Here is a 24,802-nt window from a genome sequence, read left to right on the forward strand (position 1 = left end):
TGCTGGAAGTCACTGATCATCTTGGATGCTGGAAGTCACTGATCATAAAGGATGCTGGAATTCACTGATTACGGATGCTGGAAGTCACTGATCACGGATGATGGAAGTCACTGATCATCACGGATGCTGGAAGTCAATGATCGTCACAGATGCTGGAAGTCACTGATCATCATGGATGCTCGAATTCACTGATCACGGATGCTGGAAGTCACTAATCAGCATGAATGCTGGAAGTCACTGATCATCACGGATGCTGGAAGTCACTGATCATCACGGATACTGGAAGTCACTCATCACGGATGCTGGAAGTCACTGATCATCACGGATGCTGGAATTCACTGATCATCATGGATGCTGGAATTCACTGATCATCACGGATGCTGGAATTCACTGATCTTGGATGCTGGAAGTCATGGATCATCACGGATGCTGGAATTCACTGATTACGGATGCTGGAAGTCACTGATCACGGATGATGGAAGTCACTGATCATCACGGATGCTGGATGTCAATGATCGTCACAGATGATGGAAGTCACTGATCATCATGGATGCTCGAATTCACTGATCACGGATGCTGGAAGTCACTGATCAGCATGAATGCTGGAAGTCACTGATCATCACGGATGCTGGAAGGTACTGATCATCATGGATGCTGGAAGTCACTGATCATCGTGGATGCTGGAAGTCACTGATCATCGTGGATGCTGGAAGTCACTGATCATTCTGGATGCTGGAAGTCACTGATCATCATGGATGCTGGAAGTCACTGATCATTCTGGATGCTGGAAGTCACTGATCATCACGGATGCTGGAAGTCACTGATCATCATGGATGCTGGAAGTCACTGATCATTCTGGATGCTGGAAGTCACTGATCATCACGGATGCTGGAAGTCACTAATCGTCACAGATGCTGGAAGTCACTGATCATCATGGATGCTGGAATTCACTGATCACGGATGCTGGAAGTCACTGATCAGCATGAATGCTGGAAGTCACTGATCATCACGGATGCTGGAAGTCACTGATCATCACAGATACTGGAAGTCACTCATCACGGATGCTGGAAGTCACTGATCACGGATGCTGGAAGTCACTGATCATTACCGACGCTGGAAGTCACTGATCATCACGGATGCTGGAAGTAACTGATCATCATGGATGCTGGAAGTCACTGATCATCGTGGTTGCTGGAAGTCACTGATCATCGTGGATGCTGGAAGTCACTGATCATTCTGGATGCTGGCAGTCACTGATCATCATGGATGCTGGAAGTCACTGATCATTCTGTATGCTGGAAGTCACTGATCATCACGGATGCTGGAAGTCACTGATCATCATGGATGCTGGAAGTCACTGATCATCGTGGATGCTGGAAGTCACTGATCATCATGGATGCTGGAAGTCACTGATCATTCTGGATGCTGGAAGTCACTGATCATCACGGATGCTGGAAGTCACTTATCATCATGGATGCTGGAAGTCACTGATCATTCTGGATGCTGGAGTCACAGATCACGGATGCTGGAAGTCACTGATCATCACGGATGCTGGAGGTCACTGATCACGCATGCTGCAAGTCACTGATCATCGTGGATGCTGGAAGTCACTGATCATCACGGATGCTGGAATTCACTGATCATCATGGATGCTGGAAGTCACTGATCATCACGGATGCTGGCAGTCACTGATCATCATGGATGCTGGAAGTCACTGATCATCACGGATCCTGGAATTCACTGATCATCATGGATGCTGGAATTCACTGATCATCACGGATGCTGGAATTCACTGATCTTGGATGCTGGAAGTCATAGATCATCACGGATGCTGGAATTCACTGATTACGGATGCTGGAAGTCACTGATCACGGATGATGGAAGTCACTGATCATCACGGATGCTGGATGTCAATGATCGTCACAGATGATGGAAGTCACTGATCATCATGGATGCTCGAATTCACTGATCACGGATGCTGGAAGTCACTGATCAGCATGAATGCTGGAAGTCACTGATCATCACGGATGCTGGAAGGTACTGATCATCACGGATACTGGAAGTCACTGATCACGGATGATGGAAGTCACTGATCATCACGGATGCTGGAAGTCAATGATCGTCACAGATGCTGGAAGTCACTGATCACGGATGCTGGAAGTCACTGATCATTACCGACGCTGGAAGTCACTGATCATCACGGATGCTGGAAGTCACTGATCATCACGGATGCTGGAAGTAACTGATCATCATGGATGCTGGAAGTCACTGATCATCGTGGTTGCTGGAATTCACTGATTATCGTGGATGCTGGAAGTCACTGATCATACTGGATGCTGGAAGTCACTGATCATCATGGATGCTGGAAGTCACTGATCATTCTGGATGCTGGAAGTCACTGATCATCACGGATGCTGGAAGTCACTGATCATCGTGGATGCTGGAAGTCACTGATCATCGTGGATGCTGGAAGTCACTGATCATTCTGGATGCTGGAAGTCACTGATCATCATGGATGCTGGAAGTCACTGATCATTCTGGATGCTGGAAGTCACTGATCACGGATGCTGGAAGTCACTGATCGTCACGGATGCTGGAGGTCACTGATCACGCATGCTGGAAGTCACTGATCATTGTGGATGCTGGAAGTCACTGATCATCACGGATGCTGGAAGTCACTGAGCATCACGGAATCTGGAAGTCACTGATCATCACGGATGCTGAAATTCACTGATCATCATGGATGCAGGAAGTCACTGATCATCGTGGATGCTGGAAGTCACTGATCATCTTGGATGCTGGAAGTCACTGATCATAAAGGATGCTGGAATTCACTGATTACGGATGCTGGAAGTCACTGATCACGGATGATGGAAGTCACTGATCATCACGGATGCTGGAAGTCAATGATCGTCACAGATGCTGGAAGTCACTGATCATCATGGATGCTCGAATTCACTGATCACGGATGCTGGAAGTCACTAATCAGCATGAATGCTGGAAGTCACTGATCATCACGGATGCTGGAAGTCACTGATCATCACGGATACTGGAAGTCACTCATCACGGATGCTGGAAGTCACTGATCATCACGGATGCTGGAATTCACTGATCATCATGGATGCTGGAATTCACTGATCATCACGGATGCTGGAATTCACTGATCTTGGATGCTGGAAGTCATGGATCATCACGGATGCTGGAATTCACTGATTACGGATGCTGGAAGTCACTGATCACGGATGATGGAAGTCACTGATCATCACGGATGCTGGATGTCAATGATCGTCACAGATGATGGAAGTCACTGATCATCATGGATGCTCGAATTCACTGATCACGGATGCTGGAAGTCACTGATCAGCATGAATGCTGGAAGTCACTGATCATCACGGATGCTGGAAGGTACTGATCATCACGGATACTGGAAGTCACTGATCACGGATGATGGAAGTCACTGATCATCACGGATGCTGGAAGTCAATGATCGTCACAGATGCTGGAAGTCACTGATCATCATGGATGCTGGAATTCACTGATCACGGATGCTGGAAGTCACTGATCATCGTGGATGCTGGAAGTCATTGATCATCACAGATACTGGAAGTCACTCATCACGGATGCTGGAAGTCACTGATCACGGATGCTGGAAGTCACTGATCATTACCGACGCTGGAAGTCACTGATCATCACCGATGCTGGAAGTCACTGATCATCACGGATGCTGGAAGTAACTGATCATCATGGATGCTGGAAGTCACTGATCATCGTGGTTGCTGGAATTCACTGATCATCGTGGATGCTGGAAGTCACTGATCATACTGGATGCTGGAAGTCACTGATCATCATGGATGCTGGAAGTCACTGATCATTCTGGATGCTGGAAGTCACTGATCATCACGGATGCTGGAAGTCGCTGATCATCGTGGATGCTGGAAGTCACTGATCATCGTGGATGCTGGAAGTCACTGATCATTCTGGATGCTGGAAGTCACTGATCATCATGGATGCTGGAAGTCACTGATCATTCTGGATGCTGGAAGTCACTGATCACGGATGCTGGAAGTCACTGAACGTCACGGATGCTGGAGGTCACTGATCACGCATGCTGGAAGTCACTGATCATTGTGGATGCTGGAAGTCACTGATCATCACGGATGCTGGAAGTCACTGAGCATCACGGAATCTGGAAGTCACTGATCATCACGGATGCTGAAATTCACTGATCATCATGGATTCAGGAAGTCACTGATCATCGTGGATGCTGGAAGTCACTGATCATTCTGGATGCTGGAAGTCACTGATCATCTTGGATGCTGGAAGTCACTGATCATAAAGGATGCTGGAATTCACTGATTACGGATGCTGGAAGTCACTGATCACGGATGATGGAAGTCACTGATCATCACGGATGCTGGAAGTCAATGATCGTCACAGATGCTGGAAGTCACTGATCATCATGGATGCTCGAATTCACTGATCACGGATGCTGGAAGTCACTAATCAGCATGAATGCTGGAAGTCACTGATCATCACGGATGCTGGAAGTCACTGATCATCACGGATACTGGAAGTCACTCATCACGGATGCTGGAAGTCACTGATCATGGATGCTGGAAGTCACTGATCATGGACGCTGGAAGTCACTGATCATTACCGACGCTGGAAGTCACTGATCATCACGGATGCTGGAAGTAACTGATCATCATGGATGCTGGAAGTCACTGATCATCGTGGATGCTGGAAGTCACTGATCATCGTGGATGCTGGAAGTCACTGATCATCATGGATGCTGGAAGTCACTGATCATTCTGGATGCTGGAAGTCACTGATCATCACGGATGCTGGAAGTCACTAATCATCATGGATGCTGGATTCACTGATCATTCTGGATGCTGGAAGTCACTGATCATCACGGATGCTGGAAGTCACTGATCATCATGGATGCTGGAAGTCACTGATCATTCTGGATGCTGGAAGTCACTGATCACGGATGCTGGAAGTCACTGATCGTCACGGATGCAGGAAGTCACTGATCACAGATGCTGGAAGTCACTGATCATCGTGGATGCTGGAAGTCACTGATCATCACGGATGCTGGAAATCACTGATCACTGATGTTGGAATCACTGATCATCGTGGATGCTGGAAGTCACTGATCATCATGGATGCTGGAAGTCACTGATCACCGATGCTGGAAGTCACAGATCATCATGGATGCTGGAAGTCACTGATCATCGTGGATGCCTGAAGTCACTGATCACGGATGCTGGAAGTCACTGATTATCACGGATGCTGGAAGTCACTATCATCACGGATGCTGGAAGTCACTGATCATTACGGATGCTGGAAGTCACTGATCATTACGGATGCTGGAAGTCACTGATCATCGTGGATGCTGGAATTCACTGATCATCACAGATGCTGGAAGTCACTGATCATCACGGATGCTGGTATTCACTGATCTTGGATGCTGGATGTCGCTAATCATTGTGGATGCTGGAAGTCACTGATCATCACGGATTCAGGAAGTCACTGATCATCGTGGATGCTGGAAGTCACTGAACATCACGGATGCTGGATGTCACTGATCATCACGGATGCAGGAATTCACTGATCAGCATGAATGCTGGAAGTCACTGATCATCACGGATGCTGGAAGTCACTGATCATCACGGATGCTGGAAGTCACTGATCACGGATGATGGAAGTCAATGATCGTCACAGATGCTGGAAGTCACTGATCATCATGGATGCTCGAATTCACTGATCACGGATGCTGGAAGTCACTGATCAGCATGAATGCTGGGAGTCACTGATCATCACGGATGCTGGAAGGTACTGATCATCACGGATGCTGGAAGTCAATGATCGTCACAGATGCTGGAAGTCACTGATCATCATGGATGCTGGAATTCACTGATCACGGATGCTGGAAGTCACTGATCATCACGGATGCTGGAAGTCACTGATCATCACAGATACTGGAAGTCACTCATCACAGATACTGGAAGTCACTGATCACGGATGCTGGAAGTCACTGATCATGGACGCTGGAAGTCACTGATCATTACTGACGCTGGAAGTCACTGATCATCACGGATGCTGGAAGTAACTGATCATCATGGATGCTGGAAGTAACTGATCATCGTGGTTGCTGGAAGTCACTGATCATCGTGGATGCTGGAAGTCACTGATCATACTGGATGCTGGAAGTCACTGATCATCATGGATGCTGGAAGTCACTGATCATCATGGATGCTGGAAGTCACTGATCATTCCGGATGCTGGAAGTCACTGATCATCACGGATGCTGGAAGTCACTGATCATTCTGGATGCTGGAAGTCACTGATCATCATCGATGCTGGAAGTCACTGATCATTCTGGATGCTGGAAGTCACTGATCATCACGGATGCTGGAAGTCACTGATCATCATGGATGCTGGATTCACTGATCATTCTGGATGCTGGAAGTCACTGATCATCACGGATGCTGGAAGTCACTGATCATCATGGATGCTGGAAGTCACTGATCATTCTGGATGCTGGAAGTCACTGATCACGGATGCTGGAAGTCACTGATCGTCACGGATGCTGGAAGTCACTGATCACAGATGCTGGAAGTCACTGATCATCGTGGATGCTGGAAATCACTGATCACTGATGTTGGAATCACTGATCATCGTGGATGCTGGAAGTCACTGATCATCATGGATGCTGGAAGTCACTGATCACCGATGCTGGAAGTCACAGATCATCATGGATGCTGGAAGTCACTGATCATCGTGGATGCCTGAAGTCACTGATCACGGATGCTGGAAGTCACTGATTATCACGGATGCTGGAAGTCACTATCATCACGGATGCTGGAAGTCACTGATCATTACGGATCCTGGAAGTCACTGATCATTACGGATGCTGGAAGTCACTGATCATCGTGGATGCTGGAATTCACTGATCATCACGGATGCTGGAAGTCACTGATCATCACGGATGCTGGTATTCACTGATCTTGGATGCTGGATGTCGCTAATCATCGTGGATGCTGGAAGTCACTGATCATCACGGATTCAGGAAGTCACTGATCATCGTGGATGCTGGAAGTCACTGAACATCACGGATGCTGGATGTCACTGATCATCACGGATGCTGGAATTCACTGATCAGCATGAATGCTGGAAGTCACTGATCATCACGGATGCTGGAAGTCACTGATCATCACGGATGCTGGAAGTCACTGATCACGGATGATGGAAGTCAATGATCGTCACAGATGCTGGAAGTCACTGATCATCATGGATGCTCGAATTCACTGATCACGGATGCTGGAAGTCACTGATCAGCATGAATTCTGGAAGTCACTGATCATCACGGATGCTGGAAGGTACTGATCATCACGGATGCTGGAAGTCAATGATCGTCACAGATGCTTGAAGTCACTGATCATCATGGATGCTGGAATTCACTGATCACGGATGCTGGAAGTCACTGATCATCACGGATGCTGGAAGTCACTGATCATCACAGATACTGGAAGTCACTCATCACAGATACTGGAAGTCACTGATCACGGATGCTGGAAGTCACTGATCATGGACGCTGGAAGTCACTGATCATTACTGACGCTGGAAGTCACTGATCATCACGGATGCTGGAAGTAACTGATCATCATGGATGCTGGAAGTAACTGATCATCGTGGTTGCTGGAAGTCACTGATCATCGTGGATGCTGGAAGTCACTGATCATACTGGATGCTGGAAGTCACTGATCATCATGGATGCTGAAACTCACTGATCATCATGGATGCTGGAAGTCACTGATCATTCCGGATGCTGGAAGTCACTGATCATCACGGATGCTGGAAGTCACTGATCATCGTGGATGCTGGAAGTCACTGATCATTCTGGATGCTGGAAGTCACTGATCATCATGGATGCTGGAAGTCCCTGATCATTCTGGATGCTGGAACTCACTGATCACGGATGCTGGAAGTCACTGATCGTCACGGATGCTGGAGGTCACTGATCAGCATGAATGCTGGAAGTCACTGATCATCACGGATGCTGGAAGTCACTGATCATCACGGATACTGGAAGTCACTCATCACGGATGCTGGAAGTCACTGATCATGGATGCTGGAAGTCACTGATCATGGACGCTGGAAGTCACTGATCATTACCGACGCTGGAAGTCACTGATCATCACGGATGCTGGAAGTAACTGATCATCATGGATGCTGGAAGTCACTGATCATCGTGGATGCTGGAAGTCACTGATCATCGTGGATGCTGGAAGTCACTGATCATCATGGATGCTGGAAGTCACTGATCATTCTGGATGCTGGAAGTCACTGATCATCACGGATGCTGGAAGTCACTAATCATCATGGATGCTGGATTCACTGATCATTCTGGATGCTGGAAGTCACTGATCATCACGGATGCTGGAAGTCACTGATCATCATGGATGCTGGAAGTCACTGATCATTCTGGATGCTGGAAGTCACTGATCACGGATGCTGGAAGTCACTGATCGTCACGGATGCAGGAAGTCACTGATCACAGATGCTGGAAGTCACTGATCATCGTGGATGCTGGAAGTCACTGATCATCACGGATGCTGGAAATCACTGATCACTGATGTTGGAATCACTGATCATCGTGGATGCTGGAAGTCACTGATCATCATGGATGCTGGAAGTCACTGATCACCGATGCTGGAAGTCACAGATCATCATGGATGCTGGAAGTCACTGATCATCGTGGATGCCTGAAGTCACTGATCACGGATGCTGGAAGTCACTGATTATCACGGATGCTGGAAGTCACTATCATCACGGATGCTGGAAGTCACTGATCATTACGGATGCTGGAAGTCACTGATCATTACGGATGCTGGAAGTCACTGATCATCGTGGATGCTGGAATTCACTGATCATCACAGATGCTGGAAGTAACTGATCATCGTGGTTGCTGGAAGTCACTGATCATCGTGGATGCTGGAAGTCACTGATCATACTGGATGCTGGAAGTCACTGATCATCATGGATGCTGGAAGTCACTGATCATCATGGATGCTGGAAGTCACTGATCATTCCGGATGCTGGAAGTCACTGATCATCACGGATGCTGGAAGTCACTGATCATTCTGGATGCTGGAAGTCACTGATCATCATCGATGCTGGAAGTCACTGATCATTCTGGATGCTGGAAGTCACTGATCATCACGGATGCTGGAAGTCACTGATCTTCATGGATGCTGGATTCACTGATCATTCTGGATGCTGGAAGTCACTGATCATCACGGATGCTGGAAGTCACTGATCATCATGGATGCTGGAAGTCACTGATCATTCTGGATGCTGGAAGTCACTGATCACGGATGCTGGAAGTCACTGATCGTCACGGATGCTGGAAGTCACTGATCACAGATGCTGGAAGTCACTGATCACTGATGTTGGAATCACTGATCATCGTGGATGCTGGAAGTCACTGATCATCATGGATGCTGGAAGTCACTGATCACCGATGCTGGAAGTCACAGATCATCATGGATGCTGGAAGTCACTGATCATCGTGGATGCCTGAAGTCACTGATCACGGATGCTGGAAGTCACTGATTATCACGGATGCTGGAAGTCACTATCATCACGGATGCTGGAAGTCACTGATCATTACGGATCCTGGAAGTCACTGATCATTACGGATGCTGGAAGTCACTGATCATCGTGGATGCTGGAATTCACTGATCATCACGGATGCTGGAAGTCACTGATCATCACGGATGCTGGTATTCACTGATCTTGGATGCTGGATGTCGCTAATCATCGTGGATGCTGGAAGTCACTGATCATCACGGATTCAGGAAGTCACTGATCATCGTGGATGCTGGAAGTCACTGAACATCACGGATGCTGGATGTCACTGATCATCACGGATGCTGGAATTCACTGATCAGCATGAATGCTGGAAGTCACTGATCATCACGGATGCTGGAAGTCACTGATCATCACGGATGCTGGAAGTCACTGATCACGGATGATGGAAGTCAATGATCGTCACAGATGCTGGATGTCACTGATCATCATGGATGCTCGAATTCACTGATCACGGATGCTGGAAGTCACTGATCAGCATGAATTCTGGAAGTCACTGATCATCACGGATGCTGGAAGGTACTGATCATCACGGATGCTGGAAGTCAATGATCGTCACAGATGCTTGAAGTCACTGATCATCATGGATGCTGGAATTCACTGATCACGGATGCTGGAAGTCACTGATCATCACGGATGCTGGAAGTCACTGATCATCACAGATACTGGAAGTCACTCATCACAGATACTGGAAGTCACTGATCACGGATGCTGGAAGTCACTGATCATGGACGCTGGAAGTCACTGATCATTACTGACGCTGGAAGTCACTGATCATCACGGATGCTGGAAGTAACTGATCATCATGGATGCTGGAAGTAACTGATCATCGTGGTTGCTGGAAGTCACTGATCATCGTGGATGCTGGAAGTCACTGATCATACTGGATGCTGGAAGTCACTGATCATCATGGATGCTGAAACTCACTGATCATCATGGATGCTGGAAGTCACTGATCATTCCGGATGCTGGAAGTCACTGATCATCACGGATGCTGGAAGTCACTGATCATCGTGGATGCTGGAAGTCACTGATCATTCTGGATGCTGGAAGTCACTGATCATCATGGATGCTGGAAGTCCCTGATCATTCTGGATGCTGGAACTCACTGATCACGGATGCTGGAAGTCACTGATCGTCACGGATGCTGGAGGTCACTGATCACGCATGCTGGAAGTCACTGATCATTGTGGATGCTGGAAGTCACTGATCATCACGGATGCTGGAAGTCACTGAGCATCACGGAATCTGGAAGTCACTGATCATCACGGATGCTGAAATTCACTGATCTTCGTGGATGCTGGAAGTCACTGATCATTCTGGATGCTGGAAGTCACTGATCATCTTGGATGCTGGAAGTCACTGATCATAAAGGATGCTGGAATTCACTGATTACGGATGCTGGAAGTCACTGATCACGGATGATGGAAGTCACTGATCATCACGGATGCTGGAAGTCAATGATCGTCACAGATGCTGGAAGTCACTGATCATCATGGATGCTCGAATTCACTGATCACGGATGCTGGAAGTCACTAATCAGCATGAATGCTGGAAGTCACTGATCATCACGGATGCTGGAAGTCACTGATCATCACGGATACTGGAAGTCACTCATCACGGATGCTGGAAGTCACTGATCATGGATGCTGGAATTCACTGATCATCGTGGATGCTGGAAGTCACTGATCATCACGGATGCTGGAATTCACTGATCATCATGGATGCTGGAAGTCACTGATCATCACGGATGCTGGCAGTCACTGATCATCATGGATGCTGGAAGTCACTGATCATCACGGATGCTGGAATTCACTGATCATCATGGATGCTGGAATTCACTGATCATCACGGATGCTGGAATTCACTGATCTTGGATGCTGGAAGTCATAGATCATCACGGATGCTGGAATTCACTGATTACGGATGCTGGAAGTCACTGATCACGGATGATGGAAGTCACTGATCATCACGGATGCTGGAAGTCAATGATCGTCACAGATGCTGGAAGTCACTGATCATCATGGATGCTCGAATTCACTGATCACGGATGCTGGAAGTCACTGATCAGCATGAATGCTGGAAGTCACTGATCATCACGGATGCTGGAAGGTACTGATCATCACGGATACTGGAAGTCACTGATCACGGATGATGGAAGTCACTGATCATCACAGATGCTGGAAGTCAATGATCGTCACAGATGCTGGAAGTCACTGATCATCATGGATGCTGGAATTCACTGATCACGGATGCTGGAAGTCACTGATCAGCATGAATGCTGGAAGTCACTGATCATCACAGATGCTGGAAGTCATTGATCATCACAGATACTGGAAGTCACTCATCACGGATGCTGGAAGTCACTGATCACGGATGCTGGAAGTCACTGATCATTACCGACGCTGGAAGTCACTGACCATCACGGATGCTGGAAGTCACTGATCATCACGGATGCTGGAAGTCACTAATCATCATGGATGCTGGATTCACTGATCATTCTGGATGCTGGAAGTCACTGATCATCACGGATGCTGGAAGTCACTGATCATTCTGGATGCTGGAAGTCACTGATCATCACGGATGCTGGAAGTCACTAATCATCATGGATGCTGGATTCACTGATCATTCTGGATGCTGGAAGTCACTGATCATCACGGATGCTGGAAGTCACTGATCATCATGGATGCTGGAAGTCACTGATCATTCTGGATGCTGGAAGTCACTGATCACGGATGCTGGAAGTCACTGATCGTCACGGATGCAGGAAGTCACTGATCACAGATGCTGGAAGTCACTGATCATCGTGGATGCTGGAAGTCACTGATCATCACGGATGCTGGAAATCACTGATCACTGATGTTGGAATCACTGATCATCGTGGATGCTGGAAGTCACTGATCATCATGGATGCTGGAAGTCACTGATCACCGATGCTGGAAGTCACAGATCATCATGGATGCTGGAAGTCACTGATCATCGTGGATGCCTGAAGTCACTGATCACGGATGCTGGAAGTCACTGATTATCACGGATGCTGGAAGTCACTATCATCACGGATGCTGGAAGTCACTGATCATTACGGATGCTGGAAGTCACTGATCATTACGGATGCTGGAAGTCACTGATCATCGTGGATGCTGGAATTCACTGATCATCACAGATGCTGGAAGTAACTGATCATCGTGGTTGCTGGAAGTCACTGATCATCGTGGATGCTGGAAGTCACTGATCATACTGGATGCTGGAAGTCACTGATCATCATGGATGCTGGAAGTCACTGATCATCATGGATGCTGGAAGTCACTGATCATTCCGGATGCTGGAAGTCACTGATCATCACGGATGCTGGAAGTCACTGATCATTCTGGATGCTGGAAGTCACTGATCATCATCGATGCTGGAAGTCACTGATCATTCTGGATGCTGGAAGTCACTGATCATCACGGATGCTGGAAGTCACTGATCATCATGGATGCTGGATTCACTGATCATTCTGGATGCTGGAAGTCACTGATCATCACGGATGCTGGAAGTCACTGATCATCATGGATGCTGGAAGTCACTGATCATTCTGGATGCTGGAAGTCACTGATCACTGATGTTGGAATCACTGATCATCGTGGATGCTGGAAGTCACTGATCATCATGGATGCTGGAAGTCACTGATCACCGATGCTGGAAGTCACAGATCATCATGGATGCTGGAAGTCACTAATCATCGTGGATGCCTGAAGTCACTGATCACGGATGCTGGAAGTCACTGATTATCACGGATGCTGGAAGTCACTATCATCACGGATGCTGGAAGTCACTGATCATTACGGATCCTGGAAGTCACTGATCATTACGGATGCTGGAAGTCACTGATCATCGTGGATGCAGGAATTCACTGATCATCACGGATGCTGGAAGTCACTGATCATCACGGATGCTGGTATTCACTGATCTTGGATGCTGGATGTCGCTAATCATCGTGGATGCTGGAAGTCACTGATCATCACGGATTCAGGAAGTCACTGATCATCGTGGATGCTGGAAGTCACTGAACATCACGGATGCTGGATGTCACTGATCATCACGGATGCTGGAATTCACTGATCAGCATGAATGCTGGAAGTCACTGATCATCACGGATGCTGGAAGTCACTGATCATCACGGATGCTGGAAGTCACTGATCACGGATGATGGAAGTCAATGATCGTCACAGATGCTGGATGTCACTGATCATCATGGATGCTCGAATTCACTGATCACGGATGCTGGAAGTCACTGATCAGCATGAATTCTGGAAGTCACTGATCATCACGGATGCTGGAAGGTACTGATCATCACGGATGCTGGAAGTCAATGATCGTCACAGATGCTTGAAGTCACTGATCATCATGGATGCTGGAATTCACTGATCACGGATGCTGGAAGTCACTGATCATCACGGATGCTGGAAGTCACTGATCATCACAGATACTGGAAGTCACTCATCACAGATACTGGAAGTCACTGATCACGGATGCTGGAAGTCACTGATCATGGACGCTGGAAGTCACTGATCATTACTGACGCTGGAAGTCACTGATCATCACGGATGCTGGAAGTAACTGATCATCATGGATGCTGGAAGTAACTGATCATCGTGGTTGCTGGAAGTCACTGATCATCGTGGATGCTGGAAGTCACTGATCACGGATGATGGAAGTCACTGATCATCACGGATGCTGGAAGTCAATGATCGTCACAGATGCTGGAAGTCACTGATCATCATGGATGCTCGAATTCACTGATCACGGATGCTGGAAGTCACTAATCAGCATGAATGCTGGAAGTCACTGATCATCACGGATGCTGGAAGTCACTGATCATCACGGATACTGGAAGTCACTCATCACGGATGCTGGAAGTCACTGATCATGGATGCTGGAATTCACTGATCATCGTGGATGCTGGAAGTCACTGATCATCACGGATGCTGGAATTCACTGATCATCATGGATGCTGGAAGTCACTGATCATCACGGATGCTGGCAGTCACTGATCATCATGGATGCTGGAAGTCACTGATCATCACGGATGCTGGAATTCACTGATCATCATGGATGCTGGAATTCACTGATCATCACGGATGCTGGAATTCACTGATCTTGGATGCTGGAAGTCATAGATCATCACGGATGCTGGAATTCACTGATTACGGATGCTGGAAGTCACTGATCACGGATGATGGAAGTCACTGATCATCACGGATGCTGGAAGTCAATGATCGTCACAGATGCTGGAAGTCACTGATCATCATGGATGCTCGAATTCACTGATCACGGATGCTGGAAGTCACTGATCAGCATGAATGCTGGAAGTCACTGATCATCACGGATGCTGGAAGGTACTGATCATCACGGATACTGGAAGTCACTGATCACGGATGATGGAAGTCACTGATCATCACAGATGCTGGAAGTCAATGATCGTCACAGATGCTGGAAGTCACTGATCATCATGGATGCTGGAATTCACTGATCACGGATGCTGGAAGTCACTGATCAGCATGAATGCTGGAAGTCACTGATCATCACAGATGCTGGAAGTCATTGATCATCACAGATACTGGAAGTCACTCATCACGGATGCTGGAAGTCACTGATCACGGATGCTGGAAGTCACTGATCATTACCGACGCTGGAAGTCACTGACCATCACGGATGCTGGAAGTCACTGATCATCACGGATGCTGGAAGTCACTAATCATCATGGATGCTGGATTCACTGATCATTCTGGATGCTGGAAGTCACTGATCATCACGGATGCTGGAAGTCACTGATCATTCTGGATGCTGGAAGTCACTGATCATCACGGATGCTGGAAGTCACTAATCATCATGGATGCTGGATTCACTGATCATTCTGGATGCTGGAAGTCACTGATCATCACGGATGCTGGAAGTCACTGATCATCATGGATGCTGGAAGTCACTGATCATTCTGGATGCTGGAAGTCACTGATCACGGATGCTGGAAGTCACTGATCGTCACGGATGCAGGAAGTCACTGATCACAGATGCTGGAAGTCACTGATCATCGTGGATGCTGGAAGTCACTGATCATCACGGATGCTGGAAATCACTGATCACTGATGTTGGAATCACTGATCATCGTGGATGCTGGAAGTCACTGATCATCATGGATGCTGGAAGTCACTGATCACCGATGCTGGAAGTCACAGATCATCATGGATGCTGGAAGTCACTGATCATCGTGGATGCCTGAAGTCACTGATCACGGATGCTGGAAGTCACTGATTATCACGGATGCTGGAAGTCACTATCATCACGGATGCTGGAAGTCACTGATCATTACGGATGCTGGAAGTCACTGATCATTACGGATGCTGGAAGTCACTGATCATCGTGGATGCTGGAATTCACTGATCATCACAGATGCTGGAAGTAACTGATCATCGTGGTTGCTGGAAGTCACTGATCATCGTGGATGCTGGAAGTCACTGATCATACTGGATGCTGGAAGTCACTGATCATCATGGATGCTGGAAGTCACTGATCATCATGGATGCTGGAAGTCACTGATCATTCCGGATGCTGGAAGTCACTGATCATCACGGATGCTGGAAGTCACTGATCATTCTGGATGCTGGAAGTCACTGATCATCATCGATGCTGGAAGTCACTGATCATTCTGGATGCTGGAAGTCACTGATCATCACGGATGCTGGAAGTCACTGATCATCATGGATGCTGGATTCACTGATCATTCTGGATGCTGGAAGTCACTGATCATCACGGATGCTGGAAGTCACTGATCATCATGGATGCTGGAAGTCACTGATCATTCTGGATGCTGGAAGTCACTGATCACTGATGTTGGAATCACTGATCATCGTGGATGCTGGAAGTCACTGATCATCATGGATGCTGGAAGTCACTGATCACCGATGCTGGAAGTCACAGATCATCATGGATGCTGGAAGTCACTGATCATCGTGGATGCCTGAAGTCACTGATCACGGATGCTGGAAGTCACTGATTATCACGGATGCTGGAAGTCACTATCATCACGGATGCTGGAAGTCACTGATCATTACGGATCCTGGAAGTCACTGATCATTACGGATGCTGGAAGTCACTGATCATCGTGGATGCTGGAATTCACTGATCATCACGGATGCTGGAAGTCACTGATCATCACGGATGCTGGTATTCACTGATCTTGGATGCTGGATGTCGCTAATCATCGTGGATGCTGGAAGTCACTGATCATCACGGATTCAGGAAGTCACTGATCATCGTGGATGCTGGAAGTCACTGAACATCACGGATGCTGGATGTCACTGATCATCACGGATGCTGGAATTCACTGATCAGCATGAATGCTGGAAGTCACTGATCATCACGGATGCTGGAAGTCACTGATCATCACGGATGCTGGAAGTCACTGATCACGGATGATGGAAGTCAATGATCGTCACAGATGCTGGATGTCACTGATCATCATGGATGCTCGAATTCACTGATCACGGATGCTGGAAGTCACTGATCAGCATGAATTCTGGAAGTCACTGATCATCACGGATGCTGGAAGGTACTGATCATCACGGATGCTGGAAGTCAATGATCGTCACAGATGCTTGAAGTCACTGATCATCATGGATGCTGGAATTCACTGATCACGGATGCTGGAAGTCACTGATCATCACGGATGCTGGAAGTCACTGATCATCACAGATACTGGAAGTCACTCATCACAGATACTGGAAGTCACTGATCACGGATGCTGGAAGTCACTGATCATGGACGCTGGAAGTCACTGATCATTACTGACGCTGGAAGTCACTGATCATCACGGATGCTGGAAGTAACTGATCATCATGGATGCTGGAAGTAACTGATCATCGTGGTTGCTGGAAGTCACTGATCATCGTGGATGCTGGAAGTCACTGATCATACTGGATGCTGGAAGTCACTGATCATCATGGATGCTGAAACTCACTGATCATCATGGATGCTGGAAGTCACTGATCATTCCGGATGCTGGAAGTCACTGATCATCACGGATGCTGGAAGTCACTGATCATCGTGGATGCTGGAAGTCACTGATCATTCTGGATGCTGGAAGTCACTGATCATCATGGATGCTGGAAGTCCCTGATCATTCTGGATGCTGGAACTCACTGATCACGGATGCTGGAAGTCACTGATCGTCACGGATGCTGGAGGTCACTGATCACGCATGCTGGAAGTCACTGATCATTGTGGATGCTGGAAGTCACTGATCATCACGGATGCTGGAAGTCACTGAGCATCACGGAATCTGGAAGTCACTGATCATCACGGATGCTGAAATTCACTGATCTTCGTGGATGCTGGAAGTCACTGATCATTCTGGATGCTGGAAGTCACTGATCATCTTGGATGCTGGAAGTCACTGATCATAAAGGATGCTGGAATTCACTGATTACGGATGCTGGAAGTCACTGATCACGGATGATGGAAGTCACTGATCATCACGGATGCTGGAAGTCAATGATCGTCACAGATGCTGGAAGTCACTGATCATCATGGATGCTCGAATTCACTGATCACGGATGCTGGAAGTCACTAATCAGCATGAATGCTGGAAGTCACTGATCATCACGGATGCTGGAAGTCACTGATCATCACGGATACTGGAAGTCACTCATCACGGATGCTGGAAGTCACTGATCATGGATGCTGGAATTCACTGATCATCGTGGATGCTGGAAGTCACTGATCATCACGGATGCTGGAATTCACTGATCATCATGGATGCTGGAAGTCACTGATCATCACGGATGCTGGCAGTCACTGATCATCATGGATGCTGGAAGTCACTGATCATCACGGATGCTGGAATTCACTGATCATCATGGATGCTGGAATTCACTGATCATCACGGATGCTGGAATTCACTGATCTTGGATGCTGGAAGTCATAGATCATCACGGATGCTGGAATTCACTGATTACGGATGCTGGAAGTCACTGATCACGGATGATGGAAGTCACTGATCATCACGGATGCTGGAAGTCAATGATCGTCACAGATGCTGGAAGTCACTGATCATCATGGATGCTCGAATTCACTGATCACGGATGCTGGAAGTCACTGATCAGCATGAATGCTGGAAGTCACTGATCATCACGGATGCTGGAAGGTACTGATCATCACGGATACTGGAAGTCACTGATCACGGATGATGGAAGTCACTGATCATCACAGATGCTGGAAGTCAATGATCGTCACAGATGCTGGAAGTCACTGATCATCATGGATGCTGGAATTCACTGATCACGGATGCTGGAAGTCACTGATCAGCATGAATGCTGGAAGTCACTGATCATCACAGATGCTGGAAGTCATTGATCATCACAGATACTGGAAGTCACTCATCACGGATGCTGGAAGTCACTGATCACGGATGCTGGAAGTCACTGATCATTACCGACGCTGGAAGTCACTGACCATCACGGATGCTGGAAGTCACTGATCATCACGGATGCTGGAAGTAACTGATCATCATGGATGCTGGAAGTCACTGATCATCACGGATGCTGGAAGTCACTGATCATCGTGGATGCTGGAAGTCACTGATCATCGTGGATGCTGGAAGTCACTGATCATTCTGGATGCTGGAAGTCACTGATCATCATGGATGCTGGAAGTCACTGATCATTCTGGATGCTGGAAGTCACTGATCACGGATGCAGGAAGTCACTGATCGTCACGGATGCTGGAGGTCACTGATCACGCATGCTGGAAGTCACTGATCATTGTGGATGCTGGTAGTCACTGATCATCACGGATGCTGGAAGTCACTGAGCATCACGGAATCTGGAAGTCACTGATCATCACGGATGCTGAAATTCACTGATCATCATGGATGCAGGAAGTCACTGATCATCGTGGATGCTGGAAGTCACTGATCATTCTGGATGCTGGAAGTCACTGATCATCTTGGATGCTGGAAGTCACTGATCATCACGGATGCTGGCAGTCACTGATCATCATGGATGCTGGAAGTCACTGATCATCACGGATGCTGGAATTCACTGATCATCATGGATGCTGGAATTCACTGATCATCACGGATGCTGGAATTCACTGATCTTGGATGCTGGAAGTCATAGATCATCACGGATGCTGGAATTCACTGATTACGGATGCTGGAAGTCACTGATCACGGATGATGGAAGTCACTGATCATCACGGATGCTGGAAGTCAATGATCGTCACAGATGCTGGAAGTCACTGATCATCATGGATGCTCGAATTCACTGATCACGGATGCTGGAAGTCACTGATCAGCATGAATGCTGGAAGTCACTGATCATCACGGATGCTGGAAGGTACTGATCATCACGGATACTGGAAGTCACTGATCACGGATGATGGAAGTCACTGATCATCACGGATGCTGGAAGTCAATGATCGTCACAGATGCTGGAAGTCACTGATCATCATGGATGCTGGAATTCACTGATCACGGATCCTGGAAGTCACTGATCAGCATGAATGCTGGAAATCACTGATCATCACGGATGCTGGAAGTCATTGATCATCACAGATACTGGAAGTCACTCATCACGGATGCTGGAAGTCACTGATCACGGATGCTGGAAGTCACTGATCATCACGGATGCTGGAAGTAACTGATCATCATGAATGCTGGAAGTCACTGATCATCGTGCTTGCTGGAATTCACTGATCATCGTGGATGCTGGAAGTCACTGATCATACTGGATGCTGGAAGTCACTGATCATCATGGATGCTGGAAGTCACTGATCATTCTGGATGCTTGAAGTCACTGATCATCACGGATGCTGGAAGTCACTGATCATCGTGGATGCTGGAAGTCACTGATCATTCTGGATGCTGGAAGTCACTGATCATCATGGATGCTGGAAGTCACTGATCATTCTGGATGCTGGAAGTCACTGATCACGGATGCTGGAAGTCACTGATCATCATGGATGCTGGAAGTCACTGATCATCTTGGATGCTGGAAGTCACTGATCATAAAGGATGCTGGAATTCACTGATTACGGATGCTGGAAGTCACTGATCACGGATGATGGAAGTCACTGATCATCACGGATGCTGGAAGTCACTGATCATCACGGATGCTGGAAGTCACTGATCATCACGGATACTGGAAGTCACTCATCACGGATGCTGGAAGTCACTGATCATGGATGCTGGAAGTCACTGATCATGGACGCTGGAAGTCACTGATCATTACCGACGCTGGAAGTCACTGATCATCACGGATGCTGGAAGTAACTGATCATCATGGATGCTGGAAGTCACTGATCATCGTGGATGCTGAAAGTCACTGATCATCGTGGATGCTGGAAGTCACTGATCATTCTGGAAGCTGGAAGTCACTGATCATCATGGATGCTGGAAGTCACTGATCATTCTGGATGCTGGAAGTCACTGATCATCATGGATGCTGGAAGTCACTGATCATCATGGATGCTGGAAGTCACTGATCATTCTGGATGCTGGAAGTCACTGATCATCACGGATGCTGGAAGTCACTGATCGTCACAGATGCTGGAAGTCACTGATCATCATGGATGCTGGAATTCACTGATCACGGATTCTGGAAGTCACTGATCAGCATGAATGCTGGAAGTCACTGATCATCACGGATGCTGGAAGTCACTGATCATCACGGATGCTGGAAGTCACTCATCACGGATGCTGGAAGTCACTGATCACGGATGCTGGAAGTCACTGATCATTACCGACGCTGGAAGTCACTGATCATCACGGATGCTGGAAGTAACTGATCATCATGGATGCTGGAAGTCACTGATCATCGTGGTTGCTGGAAGTCACTGATCATCGTGGATGCTGGAAGTCACTGATCATTCTGGATGCTGGAAGTCACTGATCATCATGGATGCTGGGAGTCACTGATCATTCTGTATGCTGGAAGTCACTGATCATCACGGATGCTGGAAGTCACTGATCATCATGGATGCTGGAAGTCACTGATCATCGTGGATGCTGGACGTCACTGATCATCGTGGATGCTGGAATTCACTGATCATTCTGGATGCTGGAAGTCACTGATCATCATGGATGCTGGAAGTCACTGATCATTCTGGATGCTGGAAGTCACTGATCATCACGGATGCTGGAAGTCACTTATCATCATGGATGCTGGAAGTCACGGATCATTCTGGATGCTGAAGTCACAGATCACGGATGCTGGAAGTCACTGATCATCACGGATGCTGGAAGTCACTGATCATCACGGATGCTGGAATTCACTGATCATCATGGATGCTGGAAGTCACTGATCATCACGGATGCTGGCAGTCACTGATCATCATGGATGCTGGAAGTCACTGATCATCACGGATGCTGGGATTCACTGATCATCATGGATGCTGGAATTCACTGATCATCACGGATGCTGGAATTCACTGATCTTGGATGCTGGAAGTCATAGATCATCACGGATTCTGGAATTCACTGATTACGGATGCTGGAAGTCACTGATCACGGATGATGGAAGTCACTGATCATCACGGATGCTGGAATTCACTGATTACGGATGCTGGAAGTCACTGATCACGGATGATGGAAGTCACTGATCATCACGGATGCTGGAAGTCAATGATCGTCACAGATGCTGGAAGTCACTGATCATCATGGATGCTCGAATTCACTGATCACGGATGCTGGAAGTCACTGATCAGCATGAATGCTGGAAGTCACTGATCATCACGGATGCTGAAAGGTACTGATCATCACGGATACTGGAAGTCACTGATCACGGATGATGGAAGTCACTGATCATCACGGATGCTGGAAGTCAATGATCGTCACAGATGCTGGAAGTCACTGATCATCATGGATGCTGGAATTCACTGATCACGGATGCTGGAAGTCACTGATCAGCATGAATGCTGGAAGTCACTGATCATCACGGATGCTGGAAGTCATTGATCATCACAGATACTGGAAGTCACTCATCACGGATGCTGGAAGTCACTGATCACGGATGCTGGAAGTCACTGATCATTACCGACGCTGGAAGTCACTGATCATCACGGATGCTGGAAGTCACTGATCATCACGGATGCTGGAAGTAACTGATCATCATGGATGCTGGAAGTCACTGATCATCGTGGTTGCTGGAATTCACTGATCATCGTGGATGCTGGAAGTCACTGATCATACTGGATGCTGGAAGTCACTGATCATCATGGATGCTGGAAGTCACTGATCATTCTGTATGCTGGAAGTCACTGATCATCACGGATGCTGGAAGTCACTGATCATCGTGGATGCTGGAAGTCACTGATCATCACGGATGCTGGAAGTCACTGATCATTCTGGATGCTGGAAGTCACTGATCATCACGGATGCTGGAAGTCACTGATCATCATGGATGCTGGATTCACTGATCATTCTGGATGCTGGAAGTCACTGATCATCACGGATGCTGGAAGTCACTGATCATCATGGATGCTGGAAGTCACTGATCACGGATGCTGGAAGTCACTGATCGTCACGGATGCTGGAAGTCACTGATCATCACGGATGCTGGAAATCACTGATCACTGATGTTGGAATCACTGATCATCGTGGATGCTGGAAGTCACTGATCATCATGGATGCTGGAAGTCACTGATCATTCTGTATGCTGGAAGTCACTGATCATCACGGATGCTGGAAGTCACTGATCATCGTGGATGCTGGAAGTCACTGATCACTGATGTTGGAATCACTGATCATCGTGGATGCTGGAAGTCACTGATCATCATGGATGCTGGAAGTCACTGATCACCGATGCTGGAAGTCACAGATCATCATGGATGCTGGAAGTCACTGATCATCGTGGATGCCTGAAGTCACTGATCACGGATGCTGGAAGTCACTGATTATCACGGATGCTGGAAGTCACAATCATCACGGATGCTGGAAGTCACTGATCATTACGGATGCTGGAAGTCACTGATCATTACGGATGCTGGAAGTCACTGATCATCGTGGATGCTGGAATTCACTGATCATCACGGATGCTGGAAGTCACTGATCATCACGGATGCTGGTATTCACTGATCTTGGATGCTGGATGTCGCTAATCATCGTGGATGCTGGAAGTCACTGATCATCACGGATTCAGGAAGTCACTGATCATCGTGGATGCTGGAAGTCACTGAACATCACGGATGCTGGATGTCACTGATCATCACGGATGCTGGAATTCACTGATCAGCATGAATGCTGGAAGTCACTGATCATCAGGGATGCTGGAAGTCACTGATCATCATGGATGCTCGAATTCACTGATCACGGATGCTGGAAGTCACTGATCAGCATGAATGCTGGAAATCACTGATCATCACGGCGCTGGAAGGTACTGATCATCACGGATGCTGGAAGTCAATGATCGTCACAGATGCTGGAAGTCACTGATCATCATGGATGCTGGAATTCACTGATCACGGATGCTGGAAGTCACTGATCATCACGGATGCTGGAAGTCACTGATCATCACAGATACTGGAAGTCACTCATCACAGATACTGGAAGTCACTGATCACGGATGCTGGAAGTCACTGATCATGGATGCTGGAAGTCACTGATCATTACTGACGCTGGAAGTCACTGATCATCACGGATGCTGGAAGTAACTGATCATCATGGATGCTGGAAGTAACTGATCATCGTGGTTGCTGGAAGTCACTGATCATCGGGGATGCTGGAAGTCACTGATCATACTGGATGCTGGAAGTCACTGATCATCATGGATGCTGGAAGTCACTGATCATTCCGGATGCTGGAAGTCACTGATCATCACGGATGCTGGAAGTCACTGATCATCGTGGATGCTAGAAGTCACTGATCATTCTGGATGCTGGAAGTCACTGATCATCATGGATGCTGGAAGTCACTGATCATGGACGCTGGAAGTCACTGATCATTACCCACGCTGGAAATCACTGATCATCACGGATGCTGGAAGTAACTGATCATCATGGATGCTGGAAGTCACTGATCATCGTGGATGCTGGAAGTCACTGATCATCGTGGATGCTGGAAGTCACTGATCATTCAGGATGCTGGAAGTCACTGATCATCATGGATGCTGGA

The sequence above is a fragment of the Hemitrygon akajei genome, chromosome 14 (genome assembly GCF_048418815.1).
Source record: "Hemitrygon akajei chromosome 14, sHemAka1.3, whole genome shotgun sequence".
In the NCBI taxonomy this organism is placed as follows: Eukaryota; Metazoa; Chordata; class Chondrichthyes; order Myliobatiformes; family Dasyatidae; genus Hemitrygon; species Hemitrygon akajei.